General features: G+C 42.9%; 1 protein-coding gene across 4 annotated transcripts in view; it reads right to left on the bottom strand.

Moving 5' to 3' along the window:
- PTPRG (protein tyrosine phosphatase receptor type G) overlaps positions 1-16,233 on the bottom strand; it is a 665,484-nt gene that overhangs the window by 472,878 nt on the left and 176,373 nt on the right. The gene's annotated exons all lie outside the window — the stretch shown is intronic.

Raw genomic sequence — 16,233 nt, 5'->3', positions numbered from 1 at the left:
GGTGCCAGAGAAAACCTGAGCTGAACACAGAATCAGAGTTTTGGCACATTTTCTGGGCTCCACTCAACATCATGGAAATTAAAAGCTTCATTATGGTCTAGTGTCAAAGTTTCATCATAATGCATCTTATTTCCTCCTTGTTCGGACTTTTTTACAGGCACTGTGCAGTGTAAAAAGAGATGAGTCCACTTCTTTTCACTGAACTTGAATCCACCCCCACCCGACCAACCTCGCCAAATATGAATCACAAACAAAGGAGAAATGGAGGAGGCCAAGGCAAGGGGTGAGCTCAGCTGTCCCAGAAACAAGGGCCAGAGGAAAAGTGCCTAGTCTAGCTCCAATGGGAGGTCAAGGGGGAAGGGAGAAAATTCTGCCAAATAGTATTTAAAAGCTCAGGACAGAAAGGTAGAAGGTAAAAATAGCTGTCCACACACACACACAAAAATATATATAAATTGTTTCGCAGATACGAGACAGATAAAAAAAAAAAGCATCCTTTCTGCGCCAAACTTAAAAAAAGCAACTTTGATTGGATTAACATATGAATTTGAGTTAATATTAAGAGTTTTTAAGCTATAAGTCTAGGTAAAATTCTAACCGGCAGAAATGCAATCTCCATTTTTTAAAAGAAGATCTCAAATCACAGCTCATTTTAAATCTTTTTGTGAAGCCATTTACACAGAAATTAGAGACCATCTGAATGAAACAAAATTAAATTCAGGGGGAAAGTATATGTGAAGTTAAGAAAATCATTCAAAGAATGACAAATTCCATACAAGCCCATTTGTTACAACAAATAGTAAAAAAAATAAAAAACACTGAAAACCACCCACTTGCAATAAGGAACCTTTTACAATTACCTAAATAAACCTGTTAGTTCAAACACCGTGGACAACCTTACTGTCTAATACATCTACACGATTATGTACTGTTTCTACCTATTATTATATGTCTTGCATGCTCTATAGCAGTAATTTCCAAACAAGAGCGATTTTTCCTGCCTCCCTGAGGAAACACATGGCACTGTCTGGTTGTCCTGATTGGTGTCACTCTTTGCAGTCAGAAAGAACAAAAGGACAGTGAGAAAATCATCCACCATCTTTTTTTCTCTCTAACAGTGGTGATTGTAACCCACCCCACCGTTCTTTTGACATTGTTTCTGTAAATGCTGACTCTGACTAATCTGTAGCTTGTATATCAACAGCATGTTTGAATAAGGATCCTAGGACCTAACTTCAGAAGATACAGACCTTTGACCTTCAGTCATCCCAGCTCTAGGAGAATTGCTGACCTTCAACCATAGAACCAGGATGACACACACTAGACGATCACTTGACCAGTTTCGAGGTCCTTATCGGAATGGACTGTATTGGCCTGCCTGGCACGTAGAGAGCTTTTCAGCCCCTTCCACTTGATCTCTTTGTTCTACTTTCCCACTCCATCCTTATAAAAACCTCTGTCTGCACTGTGATGTGAAGATGGGCCTTGCAACAAGAGTCCCCCATCTTCTCAGGTGACTGGCACTTGAATGAACCTCCTTCCTTTTTCACCAGCACCTACCTCAGGAGTTTGAGTTTCGTGGCAGCAGGCAGCAGAACCTTGATTTCAGTTACAACTCCAAACTCTCCAGGCAAGGTCATTCCCTCTTCTCTCTAAAAACTTAATTTCCATCCTTAACCTTTTTAAGTACCTTCACGGCTGAGGCCCAAGCATGTGTAGTCTGGCTTGACTAAAATCTTCTTTATTGTGGCAAATTGTTCTTGGTGGTTTTCTTCCTTTCATCTAACCATTTGTTGGTGACAATTATATCATTCCCAAATTCAATATGATGTAAAACCATCCCATAGTTCTTTAGGAAGATATTCTACAAAACAAATGTCCATCAATTTAAATGTAGTCACTTCTAGTAAATATGTTCATTTATGGTAACTTAAATACATATTTTTATCACATTAAACTAAATGGCGTTATATCCCCCAAGGAATTCTTTCATATGCAAATGTTCCATCCTACATAATAAAAAGGTAATATGTAAATTACCATCACTCCGCTACGCCCACGATTGGGCCAGCGGGAGGCGCAGGGGGTGGGACTCGGGGTTGCCTGGGGTGGTGATTGGGCCGGCAGGATGCTGAGCTCGCTTCGCCAGTGTTGGCGCGACCTCAGCGTCTGCGCCATGGCTGTGCTGCGGCACAGAAGGGGCCTCTGGGGCAGCGAGCCGGGCGTTTGGAGGCCCCGGCTGACGAGGCGGCGCGGGCGGGCGGCCGGCGCGGCTCCCCAGGGAGGAGTCTGGCGGCAGTTGGGCCCCAGGAGCGCGCGGCAGTGTCCGCAGAGGACGCGCGTTTCCACACAGCCCGGGCCGGCCGAGGGAGGGCTCATGAGGGAGCCGGAAGGCAGAGGAGGCGGCGGCGGCCCCAGCCTTCCTGGGCGGGAGGCGAAGGCAAGACCCCGGCCTGGGCTCCGGCCGCAGGAGGACCACACCCCCGCCCCGTCTCGCGCTAGGGGCCCAGGGACTTCGGAGCTGCCGGCCACACCGGGTCCCGACCAGCGGACAGACAGCTACACGTGCATGATTTAATCATGCACTGGGCCTCTAGTGTCTAATAAGTGAGGAAGAGGAAACTATTTCTGATGTACGCTGGCAGGGCTTTCCCTTTTAATGAAGCATATCTCTACATTTTACTTCATCGTTTATATGTGAATCGTGTGAAACTCATCGTTTCAGAGTGAAATTTCCCTATGCCCACACTCTGCAACACCAGCAGAGAACTCCCAAGGCTGTTAGAAAAGAATGATGACAGAAGACAACAGAACCACTCTCCTACCCACATGCCCACACACTCCTCCCTTTCCTCTTTCTTTCCCCTCCCTCCCTAATGCAGTGTGAGTGCTCAGTGAAGGTGAGATGTCCAATTCGATATTAAGAGTGGAATGTTAAAGGCTCTAAAAGTCCTGCAGTAAAGAAATCTGCATTACTATGTTTATCTCAGCAATTCCCAGTTTTCCCTGGCCACAGGATCTACTGCCATAAAAAGCCTCTTAACAGCCTATTTGTTCTGCCTTTTTAAAAGGCATTTTTTACAAGGTGTTCCAGGTCGACTTTGGGACAACACTCTCACAGCAACCATCTTTTACACAGGCCCTTGCCAAGGACTTCTTACACTGAGACTCGGCAGAGGTGAACACAGAAATAATCAGTTCTGGATAGATCATGCTGTTTCTGCTCACAGAAACTCTACTCCCAGAGGCTAACATTGAGAAATCAGTAAAATTATTTAAATCTTTAAGTAACTAACAGTTAAAACGGCTGCAAAAGTCTCCCAATGTCTAAAATTAGTCCCTGCAGTAAATGCCCCTAAAAAAAAAAAAAGACAGACATCACACCTGTGAGTTACAGAGATATAGTTCACAATTCCTTGCGATAAACAATGGAAGGGCTAGTGCTTTTCTGATGAATAAATAACTTTCTCTCTCTCTCTCTCTATCAAATTCTAATATCATAAATACGGATTCTAACAACCATATTCATGACTAGTATTTTACAGACAAAAATCTGAAATCAATTGATATATTTTTAATTATTATATTTCCTGTCCTCTGCATGCATAAATCTATTCAGTACTGTGATGAGAAATCAAGTATCAAGTATTTATCTGAACTTGTATTTTAAGAATTCTGCAACCCACTACAGTGCCTTTGGACCCTGAATGCATGTATTTTCCACCTTTTCTATTACAGCTGTACCTAATTTATTAATTACCTAAAACATCTAAATGCCAAGCAATTAACATGAAAGAATACTTTAAAAGCTCTTAATATGCTGTGAAACATCTTCTGCAAAGGGCAGCACTTAGTTGGAGCTACCTTGAGACAAATGACTTAAATGAGAACCTATGTATTTTGGAGTTGTCTACAAGAGGAAAATTAGGGAAAAGTGTTTCCTACAGTGAAATCATTATATATTTGAATAAGTAAATAAAATAAAGTAAATGAGCCTGGTGTAACCTTTATACCACTAAAATAAAACGTATTAAAAAATGGAGTGTGGCAATCCTCCTCTTCTAAGTAACATATTTTAATAATGAATGTGTTTTATACTAAGCACTTTTAATTAGGAAAGCCTATTTTAATGGAATGGTGTTAAATCATTTGTGATAGGAACATACTTCTTTTTGTAATGCAGTCTGTATTTCTACCAGAGAGATTTGAAATCCCAAATCTACTTTCATATACAGATGGAGATCTGCAAAATGTGGTATCAATCAGAGATGTCAGACTTAAACTCCAAGGAAAAAAACTAAATAGTCTCTTGTCAACAGCAATGACTGAAGAAAGTCCTTTGGAATTAGTCTGGAATGTAAAAAAAAAAAAAGATGCTACAATAATTCCAACATCGCTTTGGGGAGAAAGTGGGTCTCACATGACCATCACCATCAAGAGGTGTCTGGATTGGAGCTCCATACGATAGGGACCAAGGGAACTGGAATAACACACGTCGGAAGACTTTAAGTAGACATGTCAATACTTTGGTAAGATGTTATCATTCCGATTTCAAAGAGTATTTCTGAGCCAGGCTTTTCAAACTCTCAGTAGGCCTACAATAGGTGTGTCAGGATAAATATATTAGATCTTGGCATATTTAACCTTCAAAGTCACTGGGATAATGGAATTGTTTTCAAAAGCGAAAGAGGAAAATTGCCTACTGGGGGAAGGGCCCACATGAACTTGTCTTTACATCTACACGCGTCCAAGAGGTCTTGGCGAGAGCAAGCACAGAATAACCGCCTGCTCTCCAGCGCTAAGAGCATGCGTGAATACATACGCATTTACACCCCAACACAATGTTATTTTGGTTTAATCCCTACCCAGAAAGAAGTGAAACCTGTGACCATTATTACAACATTTGCATAACTCGTATCAAATACTAAGCGGCTAACACTTGACAGAAAGCTGGATCATGATGACCTGTCAGTCACCATCCACAGCTCTATTTTCCTTCCCACTCCCTTTGTTTACAATGACCACTTAAGAAAGAGTGCTGTGCTCTGCCCAGCTTTCAAGGGGCTTGTCAGGGTTCACACCAGGTAACTGGCTTTTCCATGGTGCTGCCGTAGCTTGACCCACCATTCTAGAGAGTCCTTCATGGTTAGCAACACTAAGACAAATATGATTTCATAGCAGCCTCTTAGACCAAAGGTTGGACACGTGGAGTAGCCAGCAGGGACCTCAAAAATAAAACAATAATAAAAGCAACCTCGCCACCTCTTTCGTGGCTCACGCATCACCTTCACACAACCTGAGAGGCAGGCTGCTCACCACAACCAGAGATCCTGTGATTTCATGCACAGACACCTGGGATGGGCCCGTAGCCACGCTGCCCCTTTCCCCTCCCCAGTCCCCAGAGAGCTGAACACCATGCCACTCGCTTGACTCTGTAATACCTGAGCCACCCTGCGCACCCCCGCCCGCCGTGCTCCTGCCACGGGATGCTCGCTCAATGAAGAATTCGGATCAATAACTGCTAGAAAGGCGGGCCTCCCACGGCATCACGGTGACAGAGGGCCAAAGCAACCAACTCTGCTGAGCCTCTGGCCCTGGGTTTTCTCAGCCTGGACACTACTGACATTTGGGGTCAGATGATTCTTTACTGGGAGCACTGTTCTGTGCACTGTAAGAGGTAGCACCGCATCCTGGGCCAATCAAGGTTCTAGAACAGTGATGGCGAACCTATGACACGCGTGTCAGCACTGACACGCGTAGCCATTTCTGATGACACGCGGCGAGGATGAAACATTTACGAAATAATGTTTTTTCCTCAAAGTGACACACTACCCGAGTTATGCTCAGTTTTTTTGGCGAAGTTTGACACACCAAGCTCAAAAGGTTGCCCATCACTGTTCTAGAATAAGACCAACTAAAATTAGCAGAGTGATTTTAGGTTCAGTTCATCATTTAAATCTTTCCAAGTTCCACCATCTCCTCCCTTCCCTATGACTGGAAGGCCTGCCCCCACTCCACAGGGCTCAGTCTCGCATTAGATCCAGGTCTCCCCTCAAATATCATCTCATCAGAGAGGTCTTTTCTGCCCCCACCTCCACCCCAAAATAGTACCTCACTGGGCTTCATCCCTCTGGGTTGCCTTACCGTACCTTCCTTTCCACATAGCTTTATCCAGTGAGGTTTCCTGTTACTGTGTGCATGCCTCACTGTGGGTCTCCACCAGGCAGGAGGGGAACTTTGTTTGCTGTGCTCTCTTTTTGTAGCCCCTGTGTCTAAAACTGAGCCCGGCTCATGGCCAGTGTTTGATAAATACTCTTTCCGTGAATGATCAATGTACTGAAGACTAGAGAGAGGCACACAAACAAACACACATGCAAACGCACACACACCCCTCACTCCTCCAAGTCCCCGATGTACGTAGCCAAAGATACAGAACCTTGGCCAGAATGTTGCTCAGTAGCTAGCGCAGCACAACTTCTGGAACCACCACAGGGAAGAGGGGCCTCCACGGGGTCTCCCTGGATTTGAGGAGCTAATCCACCTGGAGCACACGCAAGTTTTTCCCCAAAGATCTCACACCTGCACCGCAGGCTCTCCACTTGGAAGACTGTTTGCAAATACCTGGTTGTCTCCCTTCCACACTTAGTGCCCGCGGCTTGGAGAGCGCAGCACACAGACAGGTGTCAACACTCAGGAGAGGTTTCTGACTGGGGAGCCACTTCCCCACAGGGAAGGTTTCCCTTCCGACAAAAGCAGCCTCGCTCAGAGGGCGAGTGTGCAGGGCAATTAAGACGGACAAAGCCCTGAGCCCAGACAGAGTCTCGGTGCTCAGAAAATGTTCCCTGCTGACTTCCCTGGAGCGTCTAAGTCCTCTGAACGGCACTGGATAATGGAGCTGAAGCGCTCCCGCAGGAACGGGAAGTTCTGTGCTGTATGAAAGGGTGGCCATTGGCCATCTGCGGCTGCCAAACACTTGAAATCTGGCTAATGTCATTTTTATTTAATTTTCGTTATTTCAATGTCAATAGCCACGTGTGGCCAGTGGCGACAGAACAGGACAGTGCAACCCCGAGTACTCTAAAGAACCCCAAATTCATGGAGCTTTCCTATTCTATTTGCAACCATGTCAGGCTTCTGAAATTAAATTTTCATTTCAAACGTAATTTCTTTCCTCTAACTTCTTGTATTATTATTAAGCCATGAGGTTGCTTAGCTTTTAATACCTGAAAAAGGTAACAAGGCTGCAGCCACCACGGGCTACTTATCCAAATGCCACTCCCCTGCTACTTCGGGGTAAATCCTGATCGATCTAAGCCCATCAGGCTAATCCCATTTCTCTTGCCAGTGACTGGATTAAGCATGAACAGGAGATCCAGCTCTGACCAATGAAACAGAGGGTTGATTGGCCCGAGGTAAAGTCCTCTGAGGAACATTTTTCTTGTTCTTAAATAGAGATACAGGAAAGGGAAGGGATACGTTCTCTTCTTTCTCTGGGCGTTATACCTCAGCACTGACTTCTGGAACTGCTGAAATATGAAAGCCACAGGGAAAGTGGTTCTCACATCCAGCCTCCTGAGTAAGGACGGTATCGGGGAAACAGGAATGTTCCTTAAGGGGGCAGAGGCGCCAAGGTGCTGCCCGGGGGTGCCCTGCCTCTGGACGCCTCTGCAAAGGCATAAACTGCCCTCATGCTTACGCCAGGAGGGCCGGGAGGTCTCTTCCAGAGACAAAACATGGTAACTGACACAAAAACCAATCCTCACACTCAGACAAGCTCCTGGAAATGACTTCGGTGTGACTTTGGGGGGGAGGGGGGACAGGGGAGGGGGTCCTGGTATTACTGTCACCCGGGGGTATTGTTACCACAAAGGGACGCAAGCCTTGAGTCCTTCCTTCTGGCACAGCAGGTACTTGGTCCAACTGGCCCCGAGTGTTGAAACTTCCTTTTCACACCCCAGTGGATGGTGAGAGAAAGGGCAATCTTTACCCAGAAGAAAATGTTGTAAGATAGCGCATTAGGCGGTGGTGCAAAAATATAAAAGCCACGGGGCCTGCAAAGGTGTCAAAATCACGCCCCAACGGGAGAGCGTGGACTCCGTAGTTCACGGCTGCGAGGAGAAAATACCTCCCATCATCACAGCGGGCCCCAGACGCAGAAACCCGCTGGAAGCGGCTCCTCGCTTTTTTGCAGACGGCCTAGCGCAGGTTCATATTTCATCTTCCTGCTAAAATGTCTCAGGCGCCCAATCAATACCAAATGCAGTAATGGCGTGCACACCCTGCCGAGGGAAGAACACAGGCCTCACTCTTGGAACGAGGGGGAAGGGTGGGACAGAGAAAAACGGATTCCAGGAGGGAAAGAGGCCAACAATAATTGGGGCAGAGCAACGAAATGATACCTTTGGGAGCAGCAAATCTCCATGCAACTTCAAGAAGGAGCTTGTTTTCCTCGCAGACAATGGCCTCCAAACTGGAAGAATGTGGATCAGCAAAAACGGAAAATCTGGACCAAGTGGCTTCCCAGGCCCAAGGATGATCTCAAGGTCAACTAAACCCACCAAGTGGGCCACAGAGCACAGGACATGACCTACAACACTGCCACAGCCCGCCCTGGTACTCTGCAGAATCCCCTCCATTGTGCTAAGCAGAGATAATGTTTAAAACATTTAACAAGTCAGAGGCAACAACCACTAACACTGGATGGTGGAGGATGAGTTAAAAGCCACTGTTCCATCCTGGGGAGGTCCCAACGTGGGAGGAGTAGCCAGGGAGGCGAGGGGAGGAAAGTCCGGGATTTGGGCCAGTGTCTACTTTGATGATTTGTAATAATCTATACGGCTGTCACAGAGACAGGACATATAATGAGCTATGCTTTTTAAAATTAGGACACAGAATAATTTCCTTAATTCTTAAGCCGTTCAAGGAAGCGCTGTGCCCTTTGCATAGGATAACTGTACCGCATGGAAGAAGCCTTTCAATTCTTCTGAGGTGGTGATCATACCTCCAGGAGATGAAGACTTATTTTTCCACACTGGAACGCTGCTGTACAAATGCAGAGCTAACTTTTTTCCTTTAAACTGACTTGGTTTTTATAAAATCTTAAACAAATAATTAATAAGAAGCTTAACACACTAAAATAGAAAATTAGCATGGCTGCCAGATATGGAAGTTACCAAAAAACAATGAAACCACAAGATCAAATTCTCCATCAGTGAATGAATACTCTATCAGCTAAAGTCTCTGGGCAAGATCTACCTCCATTAAAAGAGATACTGGCAAGTGACAGGAGTATTACAGACCTATTAGCACCAAATTCTGAGTTTCTCCTTAATAAATATCTGAGCAAGAAATGACTTCATTATGTTAAAGTCAAGTCCTTAAATGGGAGTAGTCGTTTTTTTTATATGACATAAAATCATATTCAATACTACATTTGGGAAAAACATGAGTTATTATACGCTATAGTATTATTAGTGAAAAGTAAAATTACTAGAAAGCATCTAGTAAAGTTTCTACAGTTGCTAGAAAGAATCTCTAGAGAAGGCAAAGTTCTACATTACATAGGTACCACTGCTTTGTTTTTTTAACCTAAACAAGGTCCAAGTCGTAAAAGGTTTTAGTAGCCAAAGAGATGACCAAGAAGACACGCTACCCTTAGTGATGCTGACCTCAAACAGAGCCCTAGGATATTAGCAGCTGGGAGATGGAGATGGGGTTAATTTCAGTTCACTTGAAGCACTGACAACTAACATCTCCTCTCTACACTGTCCCCTGACCTAAGAACACTCAAAGTGAACTGACCACAAGGGGACCATATGAGACATAAACTTTTGTTCAGGTACAAGATTACACTTAAACTTGTGAACTGAGTTCCCCTCTACATTTAAACCGAGAGGAAATTCAGTGTTTACACACGCATTGGACACTTATTCCTGCTTTGTACGCCCCTTACTAAAACTTCACAGTCCAGAGACACAGCTCTGCCTTAGCTTGCATTGCTCCCAAGCTCATCCCACCAAGAGAAGAGACAGGATAAGCGATAAGAGTCCACACTCAACTTAATGTTTTCAACGAAGGAAAGGCCAATAAAGTGTTACTGAACATGATACATACCAATGGTATTGTATTTGCCAAAACAAAAAAAAATTCCACATAACAGCTTAACAATAACCAAAGGGAAAGATAGAATGTTCCCATTTCATACAGTCAGAGAGTGGGTTTTATGAACCAAGTCAGATATAACGAATGAGTACATTTTGTTAGGTTAGAAAGGAAGATGAATAGCCTCTAAGTAAATCAAAAAGCACATGCAAATCATGCTCTCCAATTGTCAGGCATGTATGAGGCTGGGTGTATTTTCCTTTTAAACCTTTAAATTAATCATGCCCCTCCCCTAACCCACACTCCCTCCACCCCTGCCCCCAAGAAGATAGCTTCAAAGGAGAGAGAATCATCCTTCAAAATTTATGACCAGGGGGGGAAAAATGTTTCAGTTCCATCACAGATATGAAAAATATATACTCATAGATATGTCTGTATGCCTTCTGTAGACCCACTAAATTTATAGGTTACTGAATATTAGGATTTATGTTATATCAAAGCAAATATTGACCTCATCTCTGCCTAGGTCCCTGTTTACTGACTGCTTTGTTCAATAAATCGTGGTGTTCATTTTCAAACTAAGTCAATAGCAGTTCATTAACTTCTGCCTGGTTCATATCAGCATTTTATAAAATTTGAAATGCCAGGGAAAATGTTTTACCTAAAATAGTTTAGATACAGCCAATTACAGAAACATAGAGGCTTTTGCTTTCCTTCTGGCTTTCTCTTCCCTCAAAATGGTTACAAAGAAAACTGCATGAATTCTATACAATTCAGCCATCTATTCAAAACTAAACAAAAAAAAATATTTTAGAAAATATTGTTAAGGTACTGGCATAAGAAATTGAAATATTCTTGATATAATTCTATCTGATATTAAAATATTTTGGAAATATAAGGCAGTAGCTCTCATTTCTCAATGAGAAACACAATGAACATTCGTGTAGAGGTTCCAGACTTCTAATCTCTCTTCATTAATGGGACCTTCTTACCCCTATTATTTTATTGTATCTCCAGCTCAGCCTGTTTCACTTTGGTAGGTATTTAGTAAGCATTCCATTATAAGGATGCACTGTATTTACCCAAGTACCTAGTGCTGGTTATTTAGGCTGTTGGCTACAAGACCACTTTGGGGCTGTGCACAAGAGTTTCTGAAAGACAGAGTCCTAGAAGCAGAAATATTGGATCGAAGACCATCGATATTTAACATTTTCTCACATACTGGAAAGGAGTCCTCCAAAAAGGCTCCATCGGTAAAGACAATGTGGTACAGATATACAATGAAATATTACTCAGCCCTTAAAAAAGGAATGAAATCTTGCCACTTGCGACAACATGGATGGCCCTCTAGACCAGTGGTCGGCAAACTCACTAGTCAACAGAGCCAAATATCAACAGTACAACGATTGAAATTCCTTTTGAGAGCCAAATTTTTTAAACTTAAACTTCTTCTAACGCCACTTCTTCAAAATAGACTCGCCCAGGCCGTGGTATTTTGTGGAAGAGCCACACTCAAGGGGCCAAAGAGCCGCATGTGGCTCGCGAGCCGCGGTTTGCCGACCACGGCTCTAGGGTATTGACAAATACCATATGATTTGGCTTATATATAGAATCTAAGAAACATAATAAATAAACAAACAAAACAGAAAACAAACCCATAAACTGATGGTTGACAGATGGGGGTTTGGGGGGCGGAGATGGGTGAAAAAGGTGGAGGGGATTAAGAAGTATGAAGGGCCAGTCATAAAATGAGCCATGGCAATGTCAGGTACAGCATAGGGAATACGGTCAACAATGTCCTAATAACTATGAATGGTGCCAGGTGAGGACTGGGCTGATCATGGGGCTCACTTCATAAGGTATATAAATGTCTAATCACTGAGCCGAATGAATACGTGAAACTATTATAATGTTGTACATCAACTATAATTTAAAAATAATTTTTTTAAAAAATCAAAAAGTCTCCATCAACTCACTACCACCAGAGCCAATTTTAAATCCTACCTCTTAGGCTTCCATTTACCCACGATTTAAATGTCCCATCATAGCAACAACTGAAATTGTTATCACCGATATCCATTACTTGATATCAACCCAGCGGTGAATACTATTCCGTCTTCCTTCCTAATATGCTTTCTCAAAGGTCTCAAGGGCCCTAAGAACACACAATGGCATCCATTACCATCACAAACACTTGTGAAACCATCTCCAGAGAGAAGATGCCAAGAAACGTTAGAACTCAGGCAGCCAGGATTAAAATAAAAGTTTTAAAAGAAAAAAGACATCTCTAAAATGTACTAATAATTTATTTCAAACAGTGTACGGCAAGGAAAACAGATTCAGCCAAGTATTGAAAAATGCTCACGGTGCCCTAAGCATATGGCAACACATTTTTCTCTTTTATACATAAAGTCCTGATTCGTGTGTGACCATATGTGTTTTTTCTCACACTATCTATCCTTGTAATCACCGATCAAGTGTAAAGAAAAAAAGCATACCTACAGGAAAAAAACACTTGTTCCACAATACATCCACTACCCGAGGCCCTCCTATTCCAAAACATGTAAGTAACAACAGAGAATGCAAAGATTAATTACACACAAAGGAACATAAAGTTTAAAAGGTGTAAAATATATGAATAAAACATTACGCCACATCTTCATAGGACCAAGTCCTATGAAAATATTTTTTATCTGTATGAACCCCACCACCATTTCTCACTCACTCATTTGAAATTGAGAGCAATGCCACCTCCTGTCAACCTTGGGATCATTCCAGGCAATACATTCTGCTTTCTCTTCCGTGTACTAGTGGTAATGAATTCCCCTGGGCTCTTTCCTTTCACCTCTCAAATCCTTGACAAACAACCACATCATTTTTCATCCTACCCTCTTCCTCACTGACCATTCCCGAGCCTACAACCAATGGTTTCACTCAAACATAAAACCAACTTTGTTCACTTCCACCATGAAACCCTTAACAACTCCCTATCATCCTCAGAAAGATGTTCTAGGACACAAGCAGGATCCTGTCAGGGCCCTTCATGGTCCAACTCCAATACTCTGTATTATTCTCCTAACTCTCTCCACCCTCCCAAGTGCCCTTAGACCCACTGAGCTGCTCCCAGGTCCCTGGTCACTGCCAGATCACTTCATGCCCCAAGGCCTCCCAGACCTGCCCACCTTTAAGGTCTGAGATCTGGCAGTAGCAATTCTGAGGAGCTTTTCTGGCCCTTCCCATTATATTATAGCACAGCACATTAATAACTATGTTGGATGAATAAGTAAATAACTACTGTTAATAACCTGTAAACAGGCTAATAGGGAACTATAGAGTCAAGATAAAATTTAATTGTAAAAAATAAAGGGGAGACTAATGAGCTGGGGAGAGAAAGGCCAAGCTAAGCATGAAGGCGGAGTACCTTTAAACTGGGGCTTGGGAAGATGAATCTCAAGGCTGATTCATCCCCAACCGCGTGGTTCCATCAGATCAGAAGGTTTCTGTTGCAAAGGAAATGTCTCTGGGAAACTGATTCCCTTGAGATTTGGAGAAGGCATAGGAGGGGGGTGAAAATAATACAATATTAATACTAAACTTGGAGGTTCTACAGTGCCTTCCATGGTTCTAACGACAAAAGCAGCCTTCTGTAGGCATGTATATTTTGCTGTACCCTGTATAAACATTATTAAAAATAGGCATGGAAATGTTATTTTAGGAACTTAATTATATCTTAAGTTCACCAGAGGAGCTCATTACTTAAAAGGATCCAACGGTGAAACCTTTTGTAAATCACCCACTAATTTATCTGAATTTCATGGCAGGATCCCCTTAGTGAGTTCCTAAGAACAGACTCTGGCACGAGTCCATTTATCCATCCATCCACTCATCCACTTGAAAAATATGCATCAAATATGCACAAAATGAAATATGCTGGCGCACAGTAGGAAAAAAAAATTATAAGCTATACCAATCCTTGTCCCCAAGGATTCCACATTTAGCTGGGGAAATGAGACATACACCTACCCACACACACAACACAGGTGTGTGTTATAAAGCCAGATGCTTATATGAATAGGGTAGTGCAGTGACATATAGTTAAGAGCCAACTGAGTAAATACCTATTCCACTCCAGAATAGAGGCTAAGAATTATACCAGGTGATTACATACATCACCTCTACTCTTCAAAGCCTCCCTGCAAGGTTTGTCCTTTTATCTCCATTCTACAGCTGGGCAAGTCATCAAACCCCGGGACAATGAGAAAGGACCTTGCATATATCTCCTCCCACAATTTCCTGGCCACAGCATGAATGCCTCCTAGAATAAGCCTACTTGACCTTCACCCAGCGTAACACCAGGTGCTTCTTATAAGACATTTCGGTCATTGCATGTCTCAGTTTCGTATTCCTCTAACCATGAGAAACGTTACCCTTGTTTTGAATCATGAAGTCTTTCTACACAGAAGGAACAAGAGATAGAACCTGCAGAGCCCCAAATTGGATACGTAAAAAAGGGGTGGGAGGGGAAACCACTGCCTGTTTTTCTCCCAAGTCTTTGAGGGGGAGGAGAGAGAACAGAGAGTTTTATGAAAATGCCTCAAATTTCCACTTGAACTTGGTCCAGATTTGTTCCTCATTTCCCTTTCCAACAATGATGACCTACCTAACATGTGTTCATTTCTGTGTAATAACTACAGAAGTTCTGGGCAAACTCCAAAATTCATATGCTATCATCACCTCAAGTAACACAGAAAAGTATCTGTATGTTAGTTGAGTAAAATTAATAGGAAAGAAACTGGTTTAATATTTCCATTAAGATACTCTTACTTGAACTACCCCCCCGCCCGCTTTTTTTAGTGTAATTCTTCATAAAATACATAAAAAGGTCATTCCCCTTCTTTCCCTATCTTGGTATAAAGAAAATAAATCCAAAGACATAAAGCAATCTTGAAATTACATTGTTATTATTACCAGTTAACAATAATAATATCTTACATTTATGTTCTGCTTCATGTCTCTGATGCATGGTATTTCCCCCACTAAACTCAGCTATTAAGACCCACCTTTTACAGCAGACAAATTAAGAACCAGAGAGATAACCAGTCTTCAGATGATCACAACGGGACTAGAACACGCATCTCCGGGCTCCTCCAGCCCTCTATGCTAAAACTGTGAGTGTTCACAATGGCACTGTTTAATAAGCCTACAGAAGGGAAGGTTTTTGGCTCTTCAAATACAAATAGGATGAATGCATTATCCAGAATGATGCTACTTGGCTAGTTCTAAAGTGCCAAGTTACACGAACATGAACGAACTGCTGTTATGACAATATCCTAAAAGCAAGTCATACACAGCTTACATACTTATCACTCTCCTCAAGTGACCGGGATGGGATGCTACTGGAATAACCCGATCAGCATCATTCACCAAACCCCCACAGGAAGGCGATCTAAGGAGCAGGGCATAGTAACCCGGGGGCCCAGAATGGCCAATACCCACTCATCTCCCTGCTCCATCTCCTCACCATCCCACTCCCTCATCTTAGTTCCTGCCAAGTCCTCTCCAAAACAGGACCACCAGAATCACAAGGAATGCCAACTGAACACTTGCCAGGGATATTCCAGCTCAAGGGGAAAATGCAGGACCCCAGGGGGAGAAAAGGAAAAAAGATCTGTTCCAAATCTCTGAACATTTCTGTGTGAGCCAGGCTAACATCTGCTCCAAAACCCGAGCTGTATCAGTGTGAGCAGAAGTTGGCAAGCTTTTTCTATCAAGGACCAGATAATAATATTCTAAACTTTTTGGTCAAAGGTCTATGTGAGCTACTCAACTCTTCAGCTGTAGCCTGAAACCAGACAAAGAATATACACAAAAGAATAGGCATGGTTTATTGTGTTCCAATAAAACTTTACTCTCAAAAATAGGAGGTGGTTTATAGTTTACCAACCAACTCCTGAACTTGAGGGTAGTTTTCAATAACCCTTATTCTCAAATCCAAAAAGGGAAATTCTGGTGAAATACAAATAATTGAATTTAGCTTGCTTAGCTCTCAGTATTACCTGGTGACCCCCACCCACTGTCAATCCCAGTTACCCACTGAGAGTTCCAATCACAACAATAATAAAGGTGGCAAAC

The sequence above is a fragment of the Cnephaeus nilssonii genome, assembly GCF_951640355.1.
Source record: "Cnephaeus nilssonii genome assembly, chromosome: 17".
NCBI classification, from domain to species: domain Eukaryota; kingdom Metazoa; phylum Chordata; class Mammalia; order Chiroptera; family Vespertilionidae; genus Cnephaeus; species Cnephaeus nilssonii.
The sequence above is the reverse complement of the archived record's forward strand: the minus strand, read 5'-3'. Positions and strand labels throughout refer to the sequence as shown.